Here is a 13,584-nt window from a genome sequence, read left to right as displayed (position 1 = left end):
TAAGCATGTTTCATGTAAAGAAGTGAAGAAATATAATGGTTAGTATCCTTGACTATGTTTTCTTTCTATTTGTATGAAAGAAGATACAGAAATATTTTTAAATGAACAATTTTCATGTACCCACTCTCAAATGTAGAAGGCACAATATGACACCATCCCATTTCAGTAAAGGAATTCTCTGTGGACCAGAGATAATACTGTTCAGGAATCCTCTATTTATATTACAATTTACTGTGACAGAACTTGTATAATTTAAATGAATGAGTCTCTATTAAACTATCATTTTCAAATATTACTGTTCTTGGCAAGTTCCCAGCATGGATCAGTTCATGAGTCTCTAACAAGTACCTGTAGCCCAGCTAGTCAGTGCTTTTGACTAGAGAAACAATCCTGACATGAAGAGACAAGGTTGACCTTCAGTGGTGGGTGGGTTAGGAGCCTGATCTGTGTTCTTAACCAAATAGAAACCAGTTCATTTTGGTGCACAATTGAAGCACTTGGGTGCTTTCATGTAGGAACTCATGGTAACAAGTCAATGACGTTTATCTGCATTTGCACTGTGTGTGTGTGTCCATGCACATGTGCGTGCATGTACTCAGTCATGTCTGATTCTTTGCGACCCCATGGACTGTGTAGCCTGCCAGGCTCTTCTGTCCATGGAATGCTCCAGGCAAGAATACGGGAGTGGGTAGCCATTCCTTTCTCCAGGGTATCTACCCAACCCAGGGATTAAAACTGGGTCTCCTGCATTGCAAGCAGATTCTTTGCCATCTGAGCCACTGGGGAAGCTCTGGGTTTATTGGTGCTGCTATAAATTATCACTGATTTCGAGAGAGTCTTCAACTTTCTCTGACTTTCCAAACTGCAGTGACTTCCATACATTTCTCCGCCTTCTTCAGACCTTCCAGGCTGTTATATCTCATTCTCTGCCCCACTTCTCACTCTCACCCATCCCAAAATATAATCATCAACTAGGCCTTCCATCATCTCTGGGCCATCCATCACTCATTGGTCTCTCTTTTCCACTCACTAGTCCACCTTTAAATGACTGCTTCACCTACTATTTAAAAAAAATTTTATTGGTGTACAGTTGATTTGCAGTGTTATGTTTTGGGTGTACAGCAAAGTGAATCAGTATATACACATATGTATGTATGTATGTGAATCAGTATATACATATCTGTATGTATATACATACAGATATATACATATATATATGTGTGTGTATATATATGTGTATATATATATATATACACACTCTTTTTTAGATTCTTTTTCCATATAGGTCATTACAGAATATTGAGTAGAGTTCCCTGTGCTATACAGTAGGTCCTTATTAGTTATCTATTAATATTTTATATTTGAAGTGCAGTTCCTCTGAACATTTCCCCCTTCACAGAAGAGTTTAACATAAATGAATTTTATCATTACACTTTTTCCATGTATGGATAGGATCTGTAGTCAAGATAATTGGAGAAAAACAAAAGCTATGTGAATTTAGAAGTTAGTCATTCAGAAAGGAAAGTCTCCCTGTATATTACCCCATGTCTTCTTGCTTCCTTTATTTAACAGACTTTACAGTAATTTCCACATTTACTAAATCAAAAGAAGTTTTTTTTAAGTTACTCTTGGACATATGATGGGTTTCTTAGAGGGCTTAGTGGTAAAGAATCCGTTTGCTAATGCAGGAGACACGGGTTCCATCCCTGTGTGGGGAAGATCCCCTGGAGGAGGGCATGGCAACCCACTCCAGTATTCTTGCCTGGAAAATTCCATGGACAGAGGAGCCTGGTGGGCTACGGTCCATGGGGTCACAAAGAGTCATACATGACCGACCAACTGCGCGTGCATGCATTGGCATGTGACACCAGTTGTCCAATATGTAGATGTAGAAAGGCATGATTTTATTGCCTTTGCCGCATTTCTACACCGTATTTCATTATCAATTTGTCATATATTTTTAGCTAAAAAATGTGTGACTTTGAACATGACTGTTGATCAGGTAATTCTAAGTTAGAAATTTGAGGAATGGAGGTACTGTCAACAATTATAATCAGAAGAAGAATTATTTCACTGTCATTAATGGGATCTGAGTGGAAAAATGATTTTTACATCTTGTATCAGCTGTGACATGTTGTTGCTTGACCAGAGGCTTCATTTGTATCATCCAGTTGAACCTGAATTTGCATGTGTGATGGGGGGGTGGTATTTGTATGTCAGTTGGCAGGGGTGAGGGGAATCCCTCCAGAGAGGTAACCTGCAATAAGCCTGAAAAAGATGTTTATAATGTTTATAATAACATCAAATGTAATTGTATTATTTTAATTCAAAATAGACAAGAAGAGCCCTTTTTGGAACAGATATATTATCAAAATTAAATTAAAGGAGAAGCAACAAATGAAATTATAATCTTACTGATATGTCACTTACCTCTATCTGGGGAATGTAATTTGATAAAGGTGGGTATGGATGGGAATGAGATTATCCACTCAAATGGAAAAGCAAGGACAGACTTCAGTCAAAAGTTTAATTTCTAATTAGAAAAAAATAAAAATCATGTTCAATTTTAATTTCATTGCTACTGTTAAAATGTATAGTTCTAGTAATTAAAAATAAATCAATCATGAAACAAAAATAGTACCAGTGGAATAAATAAAAGGAGCTTAAAAAGTATACTATTCAGCCAAAATCAAGCAACCAGTAGTCACATATGAATGTGAGAGTTGGAATTTAAAGAAAGCTGAGCACGAAAGATTTGATGCTTTTGAACAGTGGTGTTGGAGAAGACTCTTGAGAGTCCCTTGGACAGGAAAGAGATCAAACCAGTCAGTTCTCAAGGAAATCAGTCCTGAATATTCATTGGAAGGACTGATGCTGAAGCTGAAGCACCAATACTTTGGCCACCTGATGTGAAGAACTGACTCATTGGAAAAGACCCTGATTCTGGGAAAGATTGAAGGCGGGAGGAGAAGGGGATGACAGAGGATGAAATGGTTGGATGGCATCACTGACTTGATGGATATGAATCTGAGCAAGCTCCAGGAGTTGGTGATGGACAGGGAAGCCTGGCGTGCTGCAGTGCATGGGGTCACAAAGAGTCAGACACAACTGAGTGACTGAACTGAACTGATTCAGCCAAAGTAAGTTTTTTATTGTGATTTTTACAATTTATCATAAATTTTAAGTTTTAACATCAAATGGGGAAAATGACAAAGCATATTTTTCACATAAATAATTTGAAAGGTTTAGAGAATTTATAGTCAACCACCAAGGAACATTTTTGGTGAAGCAAAGAGGGTGCATTGGGGTCAGAAAGCTGAGATTTGGTTCATTGAATTGTTATTATTCCTTAAATGTGTACTTTTGCTTCTTCTCACTTAGGTTTTGAAGTTCCCTTAATATACTAACCATTATAAAGTGCCAATTATAATGAGAAAGAGAGTATATTATAAGCTAATAAAATGTACATTCTGATAGTAAACTTAGTAACTGTTGTGTAGGCCTATGAACATAAGACCACCAAACCTCATAAAGAATAAAGATTTCAGCATGCAAACAGAATGGTCATTGCTTTATTTTAAAAAATATTAAATATATAAAATTATGAATTCTCTGCAATCTAATTCATATGTTTAATGATATTAAGTCAAAATCTAAAAAGGAAATTCTGTAAATTCAAAGAAATTATTCTAAAGTTCACTTGAAGAAAGACTTTCCTGGTGGCTCAGACGGTAGAGCGTCTCCCAGACTACATGGCTGCTTTACACTGCTGTGTCAGTTTCTGCTGTACAGCAAAATGTATCAGCCTTACATATACATATATCTCCCCTTTATTGGATTTCCTTCTCATTTAGATCACCAGAGAGCTTTGGGTAGAGTTTCCTGTACAGTAGGTTCCTATTAGTTATCTATTTTATACATAATATCAATAGTGTGTGTATGTCAATCCCAGTCTCCAATTCATCCCATCCCATCCCCTCCCTGCTTTGTTGTCCATACGTTTGTTCTTTATGTCTTTGTCTGTTTCTGCTTTCTAAATAAGATCATTTTTACCATTTTTATAGATTTAGCATGTATTTATTATATATTTTTTTCTCTTTCTGACTTTCTGCACTTTGTATGACAGTCTATAGTAATGACAATTGACAACGCCTCTGCAAATGACACAGTTTCATTCCTTTATATGGCTGAGTAATATTCCATTGTACGCATGTACTGCATCTTCTTTATCCATTCATCTGTTGATGGACATTTAGGTTGCTTCCATGACCTCGGTATTATAAGTAGTACCGCAATGATATATGCAGGTGGTCAATGGCTTTCCCTTTCTAGAAAACTTAAGGCAGCCCTGCAAATGTATATTATGACTTAATGAATGGGAACAAGACACGAATAATCATCTGGATCTTACAGTGCTTTGGGAACTGATACATGTTGGGAACCTATTTTCTGATAATGTTGAAAATATGAGAATGTACACATTTGTATATATATTATTGTGAATAGACCTTTCTGGTTGCTGACTTTTAAGGAATTGCTTTTGCATCTCTTTTGATAGGTGTTTCCTGAAAAGAAGTGGCGTGTGTCAAAAGAACAGCATATTTTGCAATGAGAAATGCCAATCAAATAGGGAGGTGCATGGTGATTCTTGATTCTTGGCCCTAATTACATCTGTGACCAGTGACATTACCCAAAAAATAGAGGTTGAAAGGGAAAATTTGAAATCTCAATCTCACCCTGAAATGCTAGTTTAAAGAGGTGAACTGGATATTGAAATGGATAAAAAAAATTGATGTTCCACATTAGTTAGAATTTTGAGTCCTAAGGAATAAGAAACCAGGACTACTACTCTTCATTTTTGGTAACTCAGCCATTGGGAATACTCCCAGGTACACTTGAAGGATCCTGTAATTAAGAATTATGGCTTCTAAAAGTACTGCCCACTTTGATAGGGTTCTCCTTGTCCCACTGCAGGTCCCTGTGAGTTAGTCTGAGCTCTCTCTCTCTGGTCAAGATTTATGATTTTTCTTTTAAATGAATTAGGCTCTAGGCACTAACAATGATAACACTGATGATGACAATGATAACTTCAGCCAGATTTCTGGACAACTTAATTTTTCCAGTAGGGGGAGGGAGGAGGTCAGATGGCCAGAGGCTTGCACTTTGGGAAAGGATGTAAATTGCAGAAGAAATGAGTTTGTATTGCTCTATACAGTTATAAAATTAGAGTTTATCTGCCGTGTCTTCCAGGAAGTAAAAGTCATGATTATGGTTTAATTGTAAAGATTATACTTTATGAATTTTTTTTTACATTATCAAAATATTTTAATGGGAGATAATATAAATTAGTGATAACAATAAAATAAAAGCTTCTAATGTGCTTTAGGATTCATCTTATTGAGTTGATTCTCACAAATTGTATGGCACAGATCTGAAAGGCTTAACCATATTTTTATGTGAGGGAACCAAGGTGTAGGGAGTCTTAATGACTTCCTTGGAGCAGGAAATGAGACAGGAAGATCTCCATGTAGGGGGAACCAAACCTGGCACACTGAAATTGCAGTAAGAAATAAAACAAAGGGAAAAACCAAGCAAAAAGAAAAGAAGGGTATCTGGTTTTGATGGCCCTCTACCAATTTCCATTTTGTCTCACTAAGTCTTTAATAGTCTTACTATTTCAGAACTTCTTTCAACAGAGTCAGACATAATTGAGTCTTCACTTGGTGCAGCGAAGTGAGGGGAGAAGAGATCAGAGGCGTGTGGCAGCGAAAGTCACAGGGGAACAGGTGTCAGCGCATCAGGGCTGGCTCCCCTGGTCCTCACAGTTCTCCTCATTGGAAACCCTGGGAGGTTTGAGTTCTTACTTCATGGAGAATGACAAAGATATCCTTCTCCAGGGACTCACTCCATTCCTGATAGTCATCCTGTGTCTTAATCACATCCGAGTGTCACTGGGAACTGTCCAGGCTCTAATGTCTTATATTCTGTTCCATTCCTTTAACGTCAACTCCCACCACCCCCACTTCTCAACCTCATCAAAATCCCACATCAGATCCCTTGTCACCTTCCTTTTCTCCTAATTTATTTTCTCATTTTTGAATACTTTCCATTTCTACATTTCCTGTGAATACAGCGTTCAGCTCTTCTTTCATCCCTCCTTTCAATGCCCATTATCAGTCTGCTACAGCTACCCTACAAGCCATCATCCCTGAATCAGTCTAGCCTTCCTTCCGCTTGCACTCTGGTTTTGAATGTTATGAAGAAAATAACACTGTTGTGTAGTTTGTTGCTGATACTTGGAGTCTACCACCTAGCTAGACCCATACAACTCTGCAAAGAGCTGATTCATTGGAAAAGACCCTGATGCTGGGAAAGATTGAAGGTAAACGCAGAAGAGGGTGGCGGAGGATGAGGTGGTTAGATGGCATCACTGACTCAATGGACTTAAATCTGAGCAAACCCTAGGAGACAGTGAAGGACAGGGGATCCTGCCGTACTGTTGTCCATGGGGTCATAAAGAGTCGGACATGACTTAGTGAGTGAACAATAACAACATACAACTTTCAGGGGAATTATTTTCTTGTTCTGAAGAGTGTGCATTGTCATTCCTCACACTAGTTATTCTGATTTCTATGAGTCACTTGAAGTCCTTATGTCACTAATGGCTTCTCATATACTGAATAAAAGTCAGGCCTGAACTACCCTAACCACACACTCTTAAACCTCCAGTTACATCCCATTCCATGGTCCTCCTCACCTCCTCTCCTGTAGGGTTATATTTCTGCCTTATTGTGGTTTTCAACAGCTGCTACCACAGGCTATCCTAAAAACAGTCTGAATACCACTCCTTACTCAGTCTGAGTGTTCTCTCTTGCCTAATTACCCTACAAGGCTAACAAGATGAATAAAAACATGTTCAAGAACTGCCCCCTTGCCATGCTCAGAATTCTCTAATGAAGCTATTCATGGTGGCATGGCTTGGCGGTGTTTCTTTGTCAGGTTTGCCAAGTGGGTAGACCAGGGGCATTCATGTGGGTCATCTATTCATTAGGAAGAAAGCACTTTCTATCCTTTGATTAGTCTCTTCTACTCCCCTGAACCACATGGATAAAAGCCACCTTTCTTCTTTCCTCAGCTGGATTCCCAACTTCTTCTGCCGTTCTTTTTATCAATGGGAAATCTACAGGTTGTATTTCAAAGACTAGGCATTATTTTTTGGTGCTAAGCAGAAAAGTAATTAAAGTCCATTACACAAAATCTCGGTTTCTCTTTTGCTTCTCTTTAGAAGCTGTATCAGTAACAAGGAAAATATAATCATGAATTTTAAAATATCATCTTTACCAACTATATCCTCTGTTAGAATTACGGAGTGGCCCATGTTTGAGACCCTCAGGGATGTCAGTATCGTCCATTGGAAGTTTGATAGCGATTTCTGGCTTTTGTCCTAGTGCCAGGTGCACAGAAAGTACTCAATGAATATTTGCCACCTAAAGATGTGAGTCCTGTCCACTGCATTGTTTCAGAGGTGAGAAAAGCTAACAGTAATCTCCAGAACACAAGTCACAGAGTTTGTTTTCTTCTGAGTAAACAAATGCAGTAGAGGAAACTAATGATGGTTGGGTTTAATCTGATCACAAGAAAATAGTATCTAGGACATCTTTGTCAGAGGATTCGTGTTTTGTTTTGCTCATCATCCCTGGGGTTTCTTTTTTGCAGTAGGGATAGTGCATAGAGGTTTGGACTCTTCACCCCTCCCACTTGTGCCTCTGAAGAAGCCGTGGCATGGTAACAAGTTCGTGCTGCACATCACTTGAGCTGCCTGCCTGAGCTGGAGTGGGCTGAGGGAGCATGCAGTGAAGAAGTTTTGTGCCCTGGTCATGATTTTGGACTCTTTGGGACTATTAAAAGTAAGGCGTAGAATTCAAGGACAACTGGGGAAATGTGTTCTCCGATGGTTGATTTACTGTTTCTTTTGAAAACAGCTGTGTTCTTTGGTCACGGATTCTGTGACAATTAAAATGAAATGTGTGAAAATGTTGAATGATCCCTGGATGAGACTAATGACTTTGGAAGAATTCCACCGTTAAGTTCGGCTTCCTATTCTAATTTGCTGAGGTGGTCACAGGACTCTTGAAAAACAGCCAATGACTGATGATGCAATTTTTGTCCACTCATTTTTTTTTTTTATAAGATTCTCCCCAAAAAACAAGTGTTTACTAACACCTAACTATGCTTCAAGGTACCCAGGTGAGCATTTTCTGGGACCAGATCATGCTAATTGCAGAACAAATTGCCTTGAAATGAGGACCCTTTTGGAAGTTGTAGCTTAACGTGGTGAATGGACTTAAATGCATGATTTGGAAGCTATGAGTTGACTTCCTCATGCATAGCACTGACAGGCACTCTCCTTGAGTGCCTTCTCTCAAATTGAATATAAAGCATCTTAGGTTGGAATCAACTTATTTTTCAAAAGTTTAAACTTGAAAAATAACTTCAAATTCTAAGCTATTGGAATTGCAGAATCTTGTGAAATACATATTGGAAATATTGATCGATTAATAAAAATAATACAGCATCTAAAACACAAAATCTAATGCTTTAATTTAGTATTATAGGATTATAAATGTATGAAATAAAAATAACCAGCATAGAATCACAAAAGTTGTTACAATTTTATAGGTTTAATTTTCAAGGGAGTGTCTAATAATCTTCTCTTTCTGATTTCATATTTTAAAATTAAGTGTGATTAGAGCTGCCTTTTTCAGAATTTGTAGGAAAGTATAAAATGGGACAGACTTCATTTGTCCCCAGCCAGTTACTGGAACTTGGGCAAATCATTGATTTTATATTTAAAGTAGAATAGGGCAAGATGGGCTTCCCTGGTGGCTCAGACGGTAAAGAATCCACCTGCAAGGCAGGAGACCCACGTTCAATTCCTGGGTCAACAAAATCCTCTGGAGAAGGGAATGGCTACCCACTCCAGTATTCTTGCCTGGAGAATTCCATGGACAGAGGAGCCTGGCAGGCTACAGTCCATGTAGTCGCAAAGAGTCGGACACGACTGAGCGACTAACACACAGGAACATACGCACACACCCACAGGGCAAGCATAGTCATCTACAGAAATACATCCCAGGGGATGGCATGAAAATGCATTGCTGAGGAGTTGTGTACGTGTCCAAATCCATCTGCTTAAGCATGTAATCCAGCAGAAAGGAAACCAATGCAGGAAGTTACGAGTGCTCTGCCATCCCCATCAGGGGACAGAGGAGGTCCAGTTCACTTTGTCATAAAACAGTGCCAGAGAAGCTGTTTTCAAATGCATAGTTGAATCATCAAAGCTGATTTACTTTGCACAGGCAGACAGACACTTAACACGTATTTGCGGAAATGTAACTATCCAATTAGAATGAAGAAGGCACAAGGCATTGAGAGCCAGCAGGTGTAAAAGGCTAGTCTTACTGTTGCTAATTGACCTGGGCCCTGGGCTGATGACATAACCACTCTGGGACTAATAGTCTGGATTTAATTGTTTCACTTATGAGGTGTTTAAGCACCACTGGATGCCATAGGGAAGTATCTGCCTCCGTTCTAACTTGCCTAGAGTCACAGCATCCTGCTGTGATTGTGTCCTTGGTATGTGGTTGTCCATGGTGAAGTTCATAGGTCAGCGAAGCTACTTAGTGAATCACAAGAACATCCATTCTTAGGTGACCCAGTGCTTTAGGAAGTCTCAGTTACAGTTGCAAGAGTGAGATATGGGAGGGAAATGTGGTTAAATCTCAGGTTCTGAGCTTCATTTGCCATGTGACTTTGGGTCAGTAAAGTGAAATAGTTATGGGATATTTCAAGGACCAAAAGGAGCGTCTGGAAAGGAAATAGCACATTACCTGGCACAGAACAGTTTCTCCATAAACAGTGTATTCTTAGCATCATATTTACCATAGTATGTCCTTCACCCTTAATTATACAAAATTTAAGGGATTTTTAAATCTCATTACAAGTCATTTTAAATCTCAGAGTTACAAATCCATTTTTATCACCGGTAACTATTTTGAAAACATATTTCTATTAAATATGACTTTAAAGCTTTAATGGTTGAGATCATTCAGCAGAAATTGGGTTTTAGGAGAAAATAGAACTAGAGTTAGGGCATTTCACAATATGTTGTGTGTGTTAGTCGCTCAGTCATGTCTGACACTTTGTGACCTCATGAAGTGTAGCCCACCAGGCTCCTCTGTCCATGAGGATTCTCCAGACAGGAATACTGGAGTGGGTTGCCATTCCCTTCTCCAGGGGATCTTCCCAACCCAGAGATCAAACCCACATCTCCAGCATCATGGGCAGATTCTTCACCACTGAGCCACCAGGAAGCCCAATTTCATAATATATGTGGATATAATTTTGACAGGAAGATATTGCAAAAACTGCAGCTACCTTAAAAACTCATCTCAGTGAGGAATACAGTTGTTAATTATAATAAATGTGTACCAAAAAGGCTCACAAAGTACTCACTGTCTTTGTTGTTTCTTATTGACAAATGCACTCCTAGATGCCACTATTTTTAAAAATTTATTTTTAGTTGGAGGATAATTGCTTTACAGTGTTGTATTGGTTTCTGCCATACATCAACATGAATCAGTCATAGGTATACACATGTCTCTCCTCCCTCTTGAGCCTCCCTCTCACCTGCTCCCCATCCAACCCCACTATGTCATCACAGAGCACCTTCTGAGCTTCCTTCACTATACAGCCACTTCCCATTAGCTATCTATTTACACATGGTAATGTATATGTTTCAATGTTACTTTCTCAATTAGTCCCACCCTCTCTTTCCCCTGCTGTGTTCACAAGTCTGTTCTCTATGTCTGAGTCTCTATTGCCACTGCTGCTGCTAAGTTGCTTCAGTCGTGTCCAACTCTGTGCGAACCCATAGACGGCAGCCCACCAGGCTCCACTGTCCCTGGGATTCTCCAGGCAAGAACACTGGAGTGGGTTGCCATTTCCTTTTCCAATGCATGAAAGTGAAAAGTGAAAGTGAAGTCGCTCAGTCGTGTCCAACTCTTCGCAACCCCATGGGCTGCAGCCTATCAGGCTCCTCCGTCCATGAGATTTTCCAGGCAAGAATACTGGAGTGGGTTGCCAGTGCCTTCTCCGGAGTCTCTATTCAGTTCAGTCGCTCAGTTGTGTCCGACTCTTTGCGACCCCATGAATCGCAGCACGCCAGACCTCCCTGTCCATCACCAACTCCCGGAGTCTACTCAAACCCATGCCCATCGAGTCGGTGATGCCATCCAGCCATCTCATCCTCTGTCATCCCCTTCTCCTCCTGCTCCCAGTTCTTCCCAGAATTAGGGTCATTTCCAATGAGTCAACTCTTCACATGAGGTAGCCAAAGTATTGGAGTTTCAGCTTCAACATCAGTCCTTCCAGTGAACACCCAGGACTGATCTCCTTTAGAATGGACTGGTTGGATCTTCTTGCAGTCCAAGGGACTCTCAAGAGTCTTCTCCAACACCACAGTTCAAAAGCATCAATTCTTCAGCGCTCAGCTTTCTTCACTGTCCAACTCTCACATCCATACATGACTACTGGAAAAACCATAGCCTTGACTAGACGGACCTTTGTTGGAAAAGTAATGTCTCTGCTTTTAAATATGCTATCTAGGTTGGTCATAACTTTCCTTCCAAGGAGTAAGCATCTTTTAATTTCATGGATGCAATCACCATCTGCAGTGATTTTGGAGCCCCCCAAAATAAAGTCTGACACTGTTTCCATTGTTTCCCCACCTATTTCCCATGAAGTGATGGGACCAGATGCCATGATCTTAGTTTTCTGAATGTTGAGCTTTAAGCCAACTTTTTCACTCTCCTCTTTCACTTTCATCAAGAGGCTCTTTAGTTCTTCACTTTCTGCCATAAGGGTGGTGTCATCTGCATATCTGAGGTTATTGATATTTCTCCTGGCAATCTTGATTCCAGCTTGTGTTTCTTCCAGCCCATGGTTTCTCATGATGTACTCTGCATATAAGTTAAATAAACAGGGTGACAATATACAGCCTTGATGTACTCCTTTTCCTATTTGGAACCAGTCTGTTGTTCCATGTCCAGTTCTAACTGTTGCTTCCTGACCTGCATACAGATTTATCAAGAGACAGGTCAGGTGATCTGGTATTCCCATCTCTTTCAGAATTTTCCACAGTTTATTGTGATCCACACAGTTACAGGCTTTGGCATAGTCAATAAAGCAGAAATAGATGTTTTTCTGGAACTCTCTTGCTTTTTTGATAATCCAGTGGATGTTGGCAATTTGATCTCTGGTTCCTCTGCCTTTTCTAAAACCAGCTTGAACATCTGGAATTTCATGGTTCATGTATTGCTGAAGCCTGGCTTGGAGAATTTTAGCATTACTTTACTAGCGTGTGAGATGAGTGCAATTGTGCAGTAGTTTGAGCATTCTTTGGCATTGCCTTTCTTTGGGATTGGAATGAAAACTGACCTTTTCCAGTCCTGTGGCCACTCCTGAGTTTTCCAGCTTTGCTGGCATATCGAGTGCAGCACTTTCATAGCATCATCTTTCAGGATTTGAAATAGCTCAACTGGAATTCCATCACCTCCACTAGCTTTGTGCTGCCCTGCAAATAGGTTCATCAGTACCATCTTTCTAGATTCCATATATATGCTTTACTATTTGATGTTTGTCTTTCTCTTTCTGACTTAGTTCACTCTGAATTAATAGACTCTAGGTTCATCCACCTCCCTAGAACTAACTCAAATTTGTTCTTTTTTATCGGTTCAGTTCAGTTGCTCAGTTGTGTCTGGCTCTTTACAACCCCATGGACTGCAGCACACCAGGCTTCCCTGTCCATCACCAACTCTCAGAGTTTACTCAAACTCATGCCCATTGAGTCAGTGATTCCATCCAACCATCTCATCCTCTGTTGTCCCCTTCTTCTCCCGCCTTCAATCTTTCCCAGCATCAGGCTCTTTTCCTCTTAATGGCTAAGTAATATTTCATTATATATGTACATATATATGTCTCTCACAACTTCATTATCCATTCATCTGTTGAAGGACATCAAGGTTGCTTTCATGTCCTGCAGATACCACAATTTTTTCAAAGGGCCCATTTTGACTTCTTTTCTAGAGACAATGGAAGCCAGTCGTCTCTCTCTGCACATTCCCTAAAAGTGTGCTTAACAGCCTGTAAATCTCCACAGGATGTAAGCGTGATGGTGTCACTAGGTATATATTGTGAAAAGATCACCACAATAAGTCTAGTTAACATCCATCACCACACAGCTACCCTTTTGTTTTGTCATGAGCACTTTAAAGATCTCCTCTCACAGCAACTTTCAAATATACAATACAGTATTGTTCACTTCAATCACTCTGCTGTATGTTACATGATCAGGACATTTATTTTGTAAGTACAAGTTTGTACCTTTTGACGACCTTCAGACTTCTTGAGTTTTTGAAAGGGGGACTTCTTTTTTTTACCTTTGGCTGTATATGGTAGTGGGTAATAATTGGGTATCTCCCAAGAGCTTAGAATTAAGAGCAATAAAACAGCTCCATAAGTTGA

At 39.6% G+C, this 13,584-nt stretch overlaps 1 protein-coding gene and 1 long non-coding RNA gene across 2 annotated transcripts in view; one reads left to right on the top strand and one right to left on the bottom strand.

The window, feature by feature from the left end:
* NKAIN3 (sodium/potassium transporting ATPase interacting 3) overlaps positions 1-13,584 on the top strand; it is a 508,353-nt gene that overhangs the window by 31,923 nt on the left and 462,846 nt on the right. The gene's annotated exons all lie outside the window — the stretch shown is intronic.
* LOC145511310 (uncharacterized) overlaps positions 1-13,584 on the bottom strand; it is a 53,958-nt gene that overhangs the window by 10,823 nt on the left and 29,551 nt on the right. Inside the window, exon 3 of the long non-coding RNA XR_014057781.1 lies at positions 2,431-2,533. This is a non-coding gene — a long non-coding RNA (uncharacterized LOC145511310). The remainder of the gene's footprint in view (positions 1-2,430; positions 2,534-13,584) is intronic.

Source organism: Giraffa tippelskirchi, chromosome 6, assembly GCF_054371585.1.
Source record: "Giraffa tippelskirchi isolate mGirTip1 chromosome 6, T2T-mGirTip1v1.2.pri, whole genome shotgun sequence".
Lineage (NCBI taxonomy): Eukaryota > Metazoa > Chordata > Mammalia > Artiodactyla > Giraffidae > Giraffa > Giraffa tippelskirchi.
The sequence above is the reverse complement of the archived record's forward strand: the minus strand, read 5'-3'. Positions and strand labels throughout refer to the sequence as shown.